This window comes from Ursus americanus, chromosome 7 (genome assembly GCF_024610735.1).
Source record: "Ursus americanus isolate L20-20 chromosome 7, mUrsAme1.1.p, whole genome shotgun sequence".
In the NCBI taxonomy this organism is placed as follows: domain Eukaryota; kingdom Metazoa; phylum Chordata; class Mammalia; order Carnivora; family Ursidae; genus Ursus; species Ursus americanus.
The window spans coordinates 56,177,226-56,190,563 of NC_142133.1; the positions used below are offsets into that span (position 1 = coordinate 56,177,226).

At 46.9% G+C, this 13,338-nt stretch overlaps 1 long non-coding RNA gene across 1 annotated transcript in view; it reads left to right on the top strand.

The window, feature by feature from the left end:
- The window catches only part of LOC123799820 (uncharacterized), a 54,909-nt gene that overhangs the window by 20,667 nt on the left and 20,904 nt on the right, over nt 1-13,338 (top strand). The gene's annotated exons all lie outside the window — the stretch shown is intronic.

Sequence of the window (13,338 nt, forward strand, 5' to 3'; positions counted from 1 at the left end):
GCAGTCACACAGAGAGTCCGCTTCAAACAGGGAGGATGACGCTGAGCTCTGAAGGCCAGCTTGGGCTTTCCTCCACATATTACTTGTTGAGTGACCCAGGCAGACCGCTCTGCTGTAGTCCAAGGGCACGGAAGTCCGAGGAGGAAAAACCGGATGGCTGATGGCAAGAGCTGCATTCGGCGAGCACTCTTTCCTCACCTGTCCCACCTCTCGTGGCTCGTAAATTTTATAGTTAATAGTACCCCAGGGACACGTCAAGCTGGCACATTCCTCACTTGGCATGGAACTCTGGGATCTGGAGCATTTGTATTAAAAACAAGAAAACAAAACACAAGACCCCAGGCGATGTGTGAAGGATGTAAAAAAATACCACAGCATGTGAGTTAGCTGCAGATGAGGCAAGAGCCAAGTCAAGGTGATACCAAGTCGCCCCAACGGTCTGAGTCATAAAGTCCATCAGTGTTTATTGGGCACCTACTGTCTATGAGGTTGGGCCCTGAGGAACTTGAAGATGAATGGGCCAATCTCCTCCTTCACAGTGTTGGTTATGGAGTGGGGAGGCTAACAAGTCTATCAACCAATGGAATGCAAGGGCATAGGAAACGTGTCTAAGCCGTCAAGGTCATGTGAAGAAGGGGATCTTACTAGAAGGTCAAGATTCTATTTTATGTGTGTATGTACGTATTTCAAGTAGGCTCCATGCGCAGTGTGGAGCTCAACACAGGGCTTGAACTCACCACCCTGAGATCAAGACCTGAGCTGAGACCAAGAGTCAGACGCTGACTGAGCCACCCAGGTGGCCCGAAGGATCAAGATTTTGAAAGAAGACAAGGATTCTGAGGAATTCTTGATCTCGGCTTCAGACCATCTGCCAACAGCCATGGACATAATGGTCACCTCCTAGCCCCTCTCATGGAAGTGTGTGAGGGTCCTCGTTCCTACAAGACTGTACTGCCCCAGACCTTCATGTCTGGCTTGCACCCTTGAGAAAAGGAAGGATTCAGGGGAGAGTCAGCTGCTGCTCAGCTCTATTGATCCCTAAAGAGTCTCATCCTCAAGGTGCAGAGGCTGTAGGAACTGGAGAGCTCTCGGAATCCTAACCCAGACATTGGAGAATACCGATCAGAAAAAGTCATTGTGCTAGATAGCTCAGTCAGCTTGCTAAAAGAGAATGGAGGAAACTGGGAATTGTATACCTAGGTCTAGACAGTCTCTCTGCTTGATATAACATGGCTACATTTTTTCCTGTTTTGAGAACGAGAGGAAGACAGATGCCTACTTTATAAATATAACAAGAGAACAGCACCAAGATTTGTATACCACTGTTGATTCACTAAGAGAATCCACTTAGCTCATTAAACTACAAATTGGAATACTGTGTGTGTGTCTGGGCGTGGGCGTATTCCTGGATTCTCTTGCATTTTAGTCGCAGTGTCCTCCTTTGTAAAACGGGTATAATCCCAACTTCATAGGGTCGTGAGGATTAGTCTTTTCTTGTGAAACTCCCTTATCAACACTAATATAAATATTACAAAGTCTGAGACACCCTGCTGTTGGCTACTGTTATTAATCATACCGGATATAAGATAACCCTTTCCAAAGAAGCTCAAAACTACCCCTCAGTGCACTGTGATCCTGCCCCCATCTCTGTCTGTCACTCGGGCAGTGTGTAGTGACAGTAATGCTGAATTTCGAAAGGATACCGTTGAAACAAGACCTTATTATGTGTTTGGCTTCCATCTTTTTTTTCTGTCTCAAAGGGCTCTCAATGTAAGGAATATTAGGCAGGTGTGTATGTACCTGTATATCTTATGTCAATCGTTTAAAATGCTAACATCGTTCCAAATGCCTCGAGGAAAAAAAATTCGGTTATATTTTCATTGTGAAAGTGACATTGGTACTGTGTCAGGAACACTCTAGGCAGACAATGGTTTACCCCCTGGAGTGTTGGGTGTGTATCCTAAAACCTTTAAGTGTCTGGAGAAGTGGTTTCCTTCTTGAAATGGATCATATCCTGCTCTGAGTGCAGGAGTCTGACTATGTAATTAGGAGAAATCTCCTTCCCTGACTGTGATAATTCAGCCTGGGCTAGGTCTCCATGGATAAAAGAGCAGCCTCTGGGTTTTCACTGGGAGGAAGCCAGTGGCTGAAGGCAATGTTCCTTCCTTAGAACACATCTTTTGCAAAGTGGAAATACTTTTCCAGCAAAATATACTGTTGCTCTAAATCAGTATTCGGTTCCAATTTCTGTGTCAAATGCTGCCGTGAAAAAGATACTCAGTGTCATGGGAAATCGCGGACTGATGAATACAACAGATTATTCATAGAGGCAATATGAAATAAACACTGAGCTTTAAAAATTACTGTGCAATAGTCAAGTATGTAGGAATGAAATAATTTGAGATCTGGGATTTGCTTTAGAATAACCCAGCTGACTGGGGGAGGGGACACGGAGTATAGACAAAACAGAATTGGCCATGTGTTGATGATTATTGAAACTAGGTGATGGGTCCATGGGGGTTCATTATACTATTTTCGCTAGTTTTAGAAACATTTCAAAATCTCCATATGAAAAGATAACAAAAAAGCCCCAAAGGTGTGACTTTCTCTTGCTTGAATGAAAGATGTTTTTAAAAATTAGTAATTCATAGACGTTGCATACTGAAATATACAATGTAGCTAATATTGGTGCTCAGTATGTTAGGCATTTGTATACTATTACATATATCTCTATAACTTTATGTATATTACATGTATTTAATAACAATTTATAGATATATACATATACTTTTACATGTAGAGATATAATTTCATATATACATATATTACATACACACACACATATAGATGTAGTGTATCAATTCATTTAATTCCTGTTCACAACTCCATATGTAGGTTCTATGTAAATTATCTGCATCTGCAGATGAAGCCTTGGGGATATGGAGATTAGTGCACCAGGTCATTAAGGAGGATTCGAACGCATTTAGACTCTGGAACCTACGCTCCGTCTTAAACAGAGCCGTCTAATGCTGTCAGTATTCATGCTGTTCTGTACTATTACATTGTCGCCAACAACTTCCCTTATCACAGTTTATTTTTATTTTTAAATTGAAGCGAGAGTGGTGGGTGGGGTGGAAAGTGTTTTTTACGAGACTGTTCAGTAATCCCGCTGAAACCGTCTGCCCCCTTAGCACTAGGCACGGAGCCGGTGTGACCGAGGAGTCAGGTCGGGCGGGTTGGCTCAGATTGGTCTTTAGTTCTTGGTTCCCTGGACCGCAGGGGCGCGGGCAGCCGAGTGGCGCCACCTGGTGGCAAGAAGCCCAGCGGCGGGAGTCTCCACGGCCCCGAGCGCCTCGGGGCGGGGTGCCCGGCCCCGAGCGGTCGGACCTGGCGCTGCAGCCCAAAGGGCGGAGGCCCGCCCTCACCCGGGGACCAGGCAGAGGCGTGACAAGTCCAGGACAGATGGGCCCTTGACCTTGCCTGGAGAGTCTCCTCCGGAGCCCCCTCGGGAGGGCGAGCTGGGGCCCGGGCCAGAGAGACTGAGTAAGGGCTCCCTCCAGGGGCCCGCCTTCCCAGCCCCAGCCAGGGCTCACCTCCAGAGCCTGGAGAAAGTGGAAGTTGAGAAGGGGGTGGTTTTGCCTCAGGACTCTTAAAATGAGCTCTTTAACATTTCCAAGTATTTAAAATTCACGTATTTATGTACACAGACATATGTATATTTCTTTGTATCCTCACCTCTTTGCAGAAACGGTATTAAAGCTGGCATCATGTCATACAATGTTATTTTTTTCCTCACCACAGTCATGTTAGGTTTGTGAAGAACACAGACCTGCAGGCTGTCAGAGCCAAGACCAGGCCACCCAAGGGCATTTGGCCACAGTCTCGAGGAACTCGGCCCAAGTTCTGAGAACCCTGACACCTGTAGACCAACTCTTCCCCCCTGCCCCTTCTGGTGCTGGAGGAAGATGGCACAGCTCTAGAGCCAGAAGAGTATGTGGGGGCCCTGGCAGAGGCCACAGTGCTCTGTGGAGTGCAGCCGCCATACGGGCAGAGACCTAGGCACCAACCTTCCCTCTCACGAACCTGCCAAGGTCAGTGAGATCCGTACAGGTGAATTTGCCGGACTTTATTGACTACCTGGACCTGAAGGCAGTCTCCGTGGCACATGCTGTCTTTCCTACGGTCTCTGCATTGCTCTGGTGCTGGGCATGTCCTGAAGGGAGCTCCTTGCTGGGTCCTCTTCAGCACGCAGGGCACCTTCCGTTACCTGAAGCAGGTTCTGGATGCTGCGGACAGAGGGCAGGCCCTCCGAGAGCAAGGCCTCATCTGTCATCCAGAGCTGCCCAAAGTTACTGCAGCGAAGGCCCAAGTCTGTGGAGGCCTGCCCTGGCCAGGGACTAGACAGGCCATCTGGTCTACTTTGTGAATACTGTGTGACTGTGCTTCAGGGCACACCGCATTATGAAAAGGCAGGGTCCTAACTGAAGGGCGAGGTCATTCATTATTAAGGTTACTCTGTTAAGGAGGAGGGACATTTCTCAAATCTGATTCCATGTTCTAAGCAGCGTAAACTTGGGCAGGCTGCAGAGTGGGTGCTCGCACTTTGTCTAGAGATTGAAGATGTCCATATTGCCAATGAGGGGACTCCTGGGGTCTGGGCTGGAGGATGGTGCCCTCCACGTAGAAATTAGGAATGGAAAGAGGATACTTGAAGACTTGTATCAGATCCTTTGGGCAAGTGTATGGGTCTCTCAGATAGCGATTGAGCTGGGTTAGAACCTGGGGACAAATTAGCTATGTTGGAGCCAATTCCCATCCTGGCAAAGCCACTTATCTTAGCAGAGCCAAGAGAAAATCAATAGATGAGGGAAGGGGGGTGGTGTCCACACTTGGATTCCAACTGTAAGAGAAGGCTGTGGTCCCTGGGTACCAGGGCAGTGTGGATGTGGTAACGGAAGTGAGACAACCTAAAGGTTAATGATAGAGTAGGGGCTCCTTAGCCATCCCTTCCTCTTTGACTTCTCCTTCTTATGCTGAACCTTGCAGGATCTAGGGTTAGCTTTATTTAGGAAACAGTCATTCCTCATAACCCATGATTTCAATAAGAGCCAAGAGCGAAACTGGTTCAAAAGGTAACTGCAGTGTTTGCTTGCTGTAATAGCACCGCACCTGGGCCCTGGGCTGGGATCATCCCGCTGAAGTTACTGACTCTGTGTTGGTTGTTGGCTGTTCCTCTGTTGGAAGGAGGTGGAGGCCCGGTCTTGGCCAGCCCTCACGGCTGGGTGGGCTTCAAGCACACCTTTTCCCTAGAATTAAGTCCAGGCCAAAGGCAGGTGAAAAGCCTCTCTGGTCCCCTTTATCTGGCCTTTTTACTTGGTTGATGAGAAGGTCTGGGTAAAAGGACCACAGCCCTTCCGGACATGGAGTACAGCGGCAGGCCAGCCACTCCCTATCTCCTTTGCCTGGCTTCCCCTTGGGCCCTAAGCGCCTGTTCTTTTCCCACACAAGAGGCAAACCCTGGTCCTTTTGATAAGACCAGAGGGATGTGCTTCCGAGAGATAGAGATGCTAACAGGGAGAGGGGAAGAAGCCAAAACAGTGTTTGCTCAACTGTGTACCCTTTTCCAGGGTCCAGCTTCCTCCTCTTCTAGGGTGAATTAAGGGAGCCTTGAGCTTCCCCTTGTGGCTAAAGTGTGCCACGACTCTGGTCAAACCATCTTTCTAAAAAGATGCATCATACATTAGTGTATAGTGAACAGGATGACAGGCCTGGGAACCAAGAAACGGTTGCAGGAAGTAAGGATGTTTGTTTTAGAATAAAGAAGACCTACAAGGACCAATCCCTCTTTTAAATATTTAGAATGTGGGGGCACCTGGGTGTCTTGGTCGGTTGAGTGTCTGATTCTTGATTTCAGCTCAGGTCATGATCGCAGGGTTGTGGGATCAAGCCCCACATCAGGCTCCACGCTTGGTGTGGAGTTTGCTTGAGATTCTCTCCCTCTCCCTCCCCTTATGCCACACTCCCAACTCTTGCTCTCTCTCTCTTTCTCTCTCTCAAATAAATAAAATATTTTAAAAAATTAAAGAAGATAAAAAATATTTAGAATGTGGAAGAGAAGTTATTTATTCTGTGGAGGATAAGAGGGCAAAATTGGGACCAGGGAATAAGTTAGTAGGAAGCAGATTTTTGCCTCAGTATTAAAAGTACCCCCCCAACAGATATTCAAGAAGGTGCTGCTGACCATGTGGCAGTGCCCTGGGAAGGAACAGCCTGGCTGGAAAGCTGCCCGTTCCTGCAACCCTTGTCACAGTCTTTCCAGCACAGTGCTATTTTCAGTAGTCACCTGTGATGGTGACTACAAACAGTGACATGTCCCAGAGACTCCAGTATACCCACCTGCACTCCACACCCTCTGGAAGGCATCTTGCTTTCCTGAATAAGGATGTTTTGCCTAATAGCTCCTGACTTGTGGTTCGCAAAACATGGGGAAGGTGGTCGAGTTTCCTCCAACTCTGAAGGTCTGTAACTGCGCATTTATCACAGGAGAGTAGGTAACCACTTCAGATTAGATAATCTGTGAAGTAGTGACAGAATGGGATCTAGAACCGAGGGTCTGACTCCTCTTTGGATGTTATTTGAGACTTTAACAAATTCTGACTCCAAGGAGGCTGGCTTCCCATGATGAGATAAAAGAATCATCTCTGGGTTTGGAATAAGCTTTCCCTATTTAGCTCCACCTGCTTCATTCTGCAGGTTGTCCCCTCATTCTCCCCTCCCTTTAACACATCCCCATAGTGACGGCTTTTCTCTGCTCTCCGCGATGCCCGTGGTACAGTAGGAGATGAGACAGAGCTCACTTCGGAGTGGAGCTGGCGTTGGCCTGGAGATGAGCTCGCATCTGTGTGTCCGTCCATCTCAGGCAGGGACTAGCCCTGTGTCATCCAATGCCCCCCCCCCTTCCCCGCCCTGGTTGTGTATTCGGAGAGTCTGCTCTTGCCTTGGAGGCTCTAAGTCCTTGAGGGCAAGAAACACGGACTTATTACTCTCAGTCTCCAGGGGGCTAATAAGGTGTTATACCCTGTAGGCATTTGGTAGATACTTGGTATTTGCTTCTCTTCTCCCACATGTAGTCTCAAGATTCCATCATCCAGGGAGGCTGTTCTACCTGTCGCTCCTCTTCCAAGTTCAGCTTTGGAAGATAAGGCTTCAGAAGGGAAGTGTGTCTTCCCGCAGACAGCTCTGTTTTAAACTTGCTGTGTTTATTTGAGTACCTAGATACCATGGTGATTGGTGCTATAGCAATAGAAAAAGCGGGGAGGCGGAGCAGAGAGAGGGAGCACCCCAAACACCAGGGGTGTGTGACATCGGTGTCTATTTTGAGTTGGCAGTGTTATTTATCATGTCCTCCGCACACAGATCTCTCCCCTGGGAACGTGCGTGCTGTCCTTACGCACTTCTACTCTCTGGGCCTTGAGAGGAGAAATGCTGCCTTGGGCATATAGCAGCACACGTCATTGTCACGACTTCTTACATTTGTCTGTCCCTCGACACTTTGCAGTGCATGTTCATGCACATGACTTCCCTCCTTTGGTCCTATGTCAGGGCAGACTGTAGTGACCCTATTTGCTGATGAATTTCAGGTTCAGAGACTAACTTGTCCCAAGTCACCTGGCAAGCGAGTGGTCAGAGCTAAAGTCCACCTGTTTCCCCCTTATGCTAAGGTTGGGCTGTGCAGTGGTGGGAATTCAGGGCAGGCTGGACAGATGCAGTGCATTTTGGGTCGGGTCCTTCAGGGTAGAATGAGCTGCGGGGAGTGGTCCGAGTCACAGAGAAACAGCTGGTGCTTCTGCATGGAGCTCACAAAAAAATGTGATTGGCTGCAGAAGAAATTTTGCTAATTTTATGTCTGGAGACAAAAGAAAGCACAGGCGAGGGTGCCCTGGCTGGTGCAGTCAATTAAGCAACAGACTCTTGATATCCGCTCAGGTCATGATCTCGGGGTTGTGAGATCGAGCCCCGCTCCTCTTCCTCCGCTCTTCCCCTGCTTGTGTGTTTCCCCCCTCTCTCTCTCTCTCTCTCTTTCTCTCTCTCTCTCTCTCATAAACAAACAAACAAACAAAAAGAAAGAAAGTGTAAGCCATCAATGTAGCTTGCTTTCCAGGCTGACAGCCATTGCAAACAGCTCGATGCAGCACAAGTGAACCTGGGCGTTTGAGTGGATCTTCCCCTGGCAAACCCAAACCTGGTCCTGGGAGCCATGCACAGCTGTCGGCATCCTTCCTCAAGGCAGACTGAGCTGAATGCTACCGGAAATAGAACCTTGGGCGGGGTGGGCATGCTCCAGCCTCATTTCTACGAGCCCTTCATGCAGGTATCACCAGTGCTACTTACAAGTCCCATAACTTTTTGTCCCTGGGCCTTTGCCTCGGCTGCGCCCACCACCCAGTGCCCCCGGCTGCTCCCTCCCTCTCATCTGGCCATTAGTCTCTGCTTTACCAAATATTACCTATACTGGGAGGTCCAGTTCCAATGTTTCCTTTTCCCCTGACTTCCCTGTTATTGAGAGTGAGCTCTCCCTCTTCTGACTGCTATGACACTGCTAGTTCGAGCCAGGGTTAGTGGTAAGGGTCAATTCAGAGAGCCCCAGTAAGCCCCACAAGTTGGGTAAGCCAGGCTCCCTGTCCCAACCACCCATCTAAGCTATCCTCCTCCACTCCCCCCCCCATCAGTCTGTATAAGAAGAGGATTGCAAAGGGAGAGAAGTTATTCACTCCACTCCTTGAAGCCAAGAAAGGGGATGGGGATCTAAGAGAATCAGGAAAGAAGCAGAAGTGTTTGCAAAAAGAGGCAGACATTGTGCTCCCAGGTGGTTGTTTGCTTGGCACACGGACTTGTTGATCTGATCTTGCAGTTCGGAGCAGGGACAAGAGGATGGGAGAGGGATGTGCCCAAGAGATACTGTGGGGCAGAGAGGGCCCGGAACGGCCACGCTGAGGAGTGTGGGAGACGGAGCCATGTAACCTCACTCTGTTAAGGTAGGGAGACACTTGCCTATGACCTCTCTTGCCTCCTGGTCTCTGGAGGCCTAGAAAGGGGAGGGCACCATGGATAAAGAGAAACCAAGTCTAAGCTGCAGCCATGGACAGGTCCAGCCCACAAGGAAGCCTGGGAGGGGAGGTGGTCAGATAAAGTTCAGGATGAACAGGGCGGAGTCTTAAACCTGAAATAATCAAAGATGACCAGGAAGCTATGGAATATGGTAAAGAGGTGATTACAGGACCCACCATTTAGAAAAGGAAGGACAGACAGCCTGGACTTGTTGGGGGCCCTTATAGGACCAAAAATCCCATTTTTATCCCCTGACTAATTGACATTATTTGATAAACTGTTTGGAGTCATTTTTTGCACCTGGTTTCTCTCTCTCTCTTTAAAGATTGTGATAAAAAATATAGAACATAAAATTTGCTATCTTCAGCATATTTACATGTACAGTTCGGTGGTGTTAAGTATATTCATGTCATCGTGCGGCCGGTCTCCAAACCTGCAGCTCCGCACCTAGGAAATAACTCTCTCCTCCTCCCCCGTACTTTGTATTTCTATGAGGTTATCTTCTCTCGATATCTCATGTAAGTGGACTCATATGGGATTTGACTTTATGGGACTGGCTTATTTTCCTTAGTATAATGCCCTCAGATGTTCATTCATGTTGTAGCCTGTGTTAGAATTTCCTTCTTTTTCTAGGCCATATAATCTTCCGTTGTAAGTATACACACATTTTATTTATTCGTATCGATGGACACTTGGGTTGCTTCTGCCTCTTGGCTGTAGGGACTAGTGCTGTTATGAACGTGTGTGGGCAAATAACTCTTTGAGATCCTGCTTCAGTTCTTTTGGGTATATGCTCAGAAGTGGAATTGCTGGGTTGTCTTAGTCTATGTGGGCCGCAGTAACAGAATGCCATAGGTAAGCAGTTTATAAACAACAAATAATTATTTCCCCCAGTTCTGGAGGCTGTGAAGTCCAAGATCAAGGTGCCGGCAGATTCGCTGTCTGGTGAGGATCCGCTTCCTGGTTCACAGATGTCTGTCTTTTTGTTGTGTGCTCACATGGCAGGACGGTGAGGGACCTCTCTGCATCTTTCTTATGAGCGCCAATCCCGTTCAGAAGTGTTCTGCCCTCATGACCTCCCAGAGGCCCCAGCTCCCAATGCCATCACGCGGGGGTTAGAATTTAAACATATGCATATCGTGGGCACAAATGTTCAGTCCCTTGTCTTGGTCATAGGGTAGTTCTAATTTTAATATTTTGAGGAACTTCCACCCTGTTTTCCAGAGCAGCTGCGCTCTTTTATACCCCCATCAGCAGAGGGCAAGGGTTCCTGTTCCTCCACATCCTGGTCCACACTTGTTATTTCCTGGTTTTGTTTTTGTTTCTGTTTTCTTTGATAGTAGCTATCCTCTCGGGTGTGAGTTGACATCTAACTATGGTTCTGATTTGCATCTTCTTAATGATTAGGGATGTTGAGCATTTTTTTCATATGCATGTTGGCCATTTATACATCTTGTAGAAATATCCATTCAAGTCCTTTGTCGATTTTTAAATTGGGTTATTTATTTATTTTTTGCTGTCTTTGTTGTTGAATTGTGGAAGTTCTATATATTCTGGGCGTTAATCCCATATCGGGCATATGATTTGCAAATATTTTCTCCCATTTCATCAGTTGCTTTTTCATGCTATTGATTTTATCCTTCAATGAGGCTTCTCTCTTTTACCAATCTGAAGTTTTTTTGGGGGGGGTCAGGATTGTATTTCAGGGGGGTCTTCAGTAAATGGCTGGAGTGAAACAAGGACTGAAGCATAGGCATGATTAAGCAAGCATATTGTCAATGAAGTGGGATTTAGTTTTGATAGGCAAAGCGGGCCCCAAGTAGAAATGCAGACTGGGAGCTTGCCCGTGGCCCCCTTTCCCCTGCCCACACCTTCTTCTATCTCTTCCATTCTGCTCAGGAACTGGGTCCTCTGTCTGCTGGGTGATACTGCAACTCAGTTCAGCTTAACAGGTGGTTATCAAACGCCCCCTGGGTGACAGGCACTGTGCTGGGGGTTACAAAGGAGAGTAAGGCAGAGCTCTCTCTTCAGCAGGGGCCATCCTGCAGGGAGATGAGCAAGACGAAAACGTCAGTGTAGTGAGTGTGCCCTCGAGTGGTGGTTACCCGCTGTAGGCAAAAAGGCCAAGGAAGGCACCTAACCTGGACCAAGGGATGCCGAAGGCTTCCCGGAGGAAGTCATCCTGCAAATGTTTGGCACCCGGCCTGGGGGGCCCCTTGTGAAGAGCAGTCTGTGCTTGTCCACGCCTTGGACCCAAAGGGTCACCAGGAAAGGGAGCATCACTGTGGAAGGGTGCTAGTGGGAGGGTGTCAGGTTCTACTGGTTATATTTCCCCACTAACACGTTCACTATTTAAAGATGCAAAAATAATTCTAGGAAAAATCATTGCCCTTGGAAAATGAAAAGGGGCGATATATATGGCTGGCAAATCTATTCCAAAAAATTAAATGCTCAAGGAAAAGATGTATTTAATAACATATTGTGCTTCATCTGTGCCAGTCACTGTTCTGAGCACTTTCTGTGGGTGTAACTTAATTACCCCTTCCAACAGCCTTAGGAGGTAGGTATGATGATCACCCCCGCCTTACGTAGCTAGGGACACTGAGGAATAGGGAGGCTAAAGAACTGGCCCCAAGGCCATAGAGGAGGAAGCAGCAGCGCTGGAATTCAAACCTGTGGCCTGGGTCTACAGCCTGTGTTCTCTGCCTTGGGTGGTTTGATTTATACACAACCAAGAGGGTTTTTACGCCTAAATCAGCTTGATCAAACAGAATACATATATATATATATATATATATATATATATATATATATATATATATATATATATATATATAAAGATTTTATTTATTTATTTGAAAGAGAGAGAGAGTACAAGCAGAAGAAGGGCAGAGGAGGAGAGGGAGAAGCAGGCTCCCCACTGAGCAGGGAGCCCAATGCGGGGTTCGATGCCAGGACCCTGGGACCATGACCTGAGCTGAAGGCAGACACTTAACTGACTGAGCCACCCAGGCGCCCCCAGAATGTATGTTTTAAGATCCCTTTAAGGCTCCAATTCCTCACTTGCATCCTCTGAAAAGTTCACCATTGACTTCAGTGTTTGACGTAGGACTTAGAGTCACAGAGTCCTAGGAGTATTTCCTTGGAGCTCTGGAAGTCACCACTCAGTTCCTGGGAAACTAACTTGAAACCACGCACACACACACAAAACCCATACACACAAGGGAGAAACCAATCTTTGAGAACGGATTAAAAAAAAACCCACAACCACGTTATTATTATCACACTCAATAAAATTAGTAATAATTCCTAATCTCACCTAATACTAGAGTTCAGTTTTCTCTGATTATTTCAAAGCTCTCTTTTCAGCTGCATTTGGTTGTGGGTGTCTCAAGTCTTTTCTAATCTGTAAGAGAATGTCTTCCTTTTAGTTTTTATTGGAATAACTAGGAAGACTGAGAAATAAGGTCTAAGATGTGTTTGTGGCCCTAGGCCCTAGATCCCACTAGGGATCTTCAGTCAGAAGACTGGGTTTTAAGGTCACTTGAAATACTTCTCCATGTGATTGTGAAATCAACTTAATACACTGTTCGTTTGTCTCAGTTTGTTCTTGATTGATGGCTGTTGCCTTTTCTAAATATGATTTTGTTTTTTAATACTACAAAATTCCTACATGGTTAAAAAGCAAAATTATAGGGCAGCTGGGTGGCTCAGTTGGTTGAGCACCAGCTTTTGGCTCAGATCACGATCCTGGGGTCCTGATCCTGGGGTCCCGACCCTGTGGTCGAGGCCCTTATCGGGCTCGCTGCCCAGCGGGGAGCCTGCTTCTCCCTCTCCTTCTGTCACTCCCCCTGCTTGTGCTCTCTGTCAAGTAAATAAATAATATCTTTAAAAAACAAAAACAAAAAAATCCTGGTTGACTCTAGACTGTGGGATTATGAATGTTTTCTATTTTCTATTTTCTTTCCTATATGAACAGACATGCTCTGTTCCATTCGCTTGTACTCAGCAAGACCTTCTTTTCATGTTATAAGCTTCAGAAGATAGGAATATGGATTCCTGAGAGGATCTAATTCAGGTCCAATAAAAATATTTTTTTGAAGAAGTCTGTCCATAATTCATGGGCAAACACTGAGATTTGAGTGCTTACAGTGCACACAAATACCAGGAAATACCAGGAAAAGCACCATCATCTGAATACACACGTCTAAAAGTCAAGTCCACTAACCA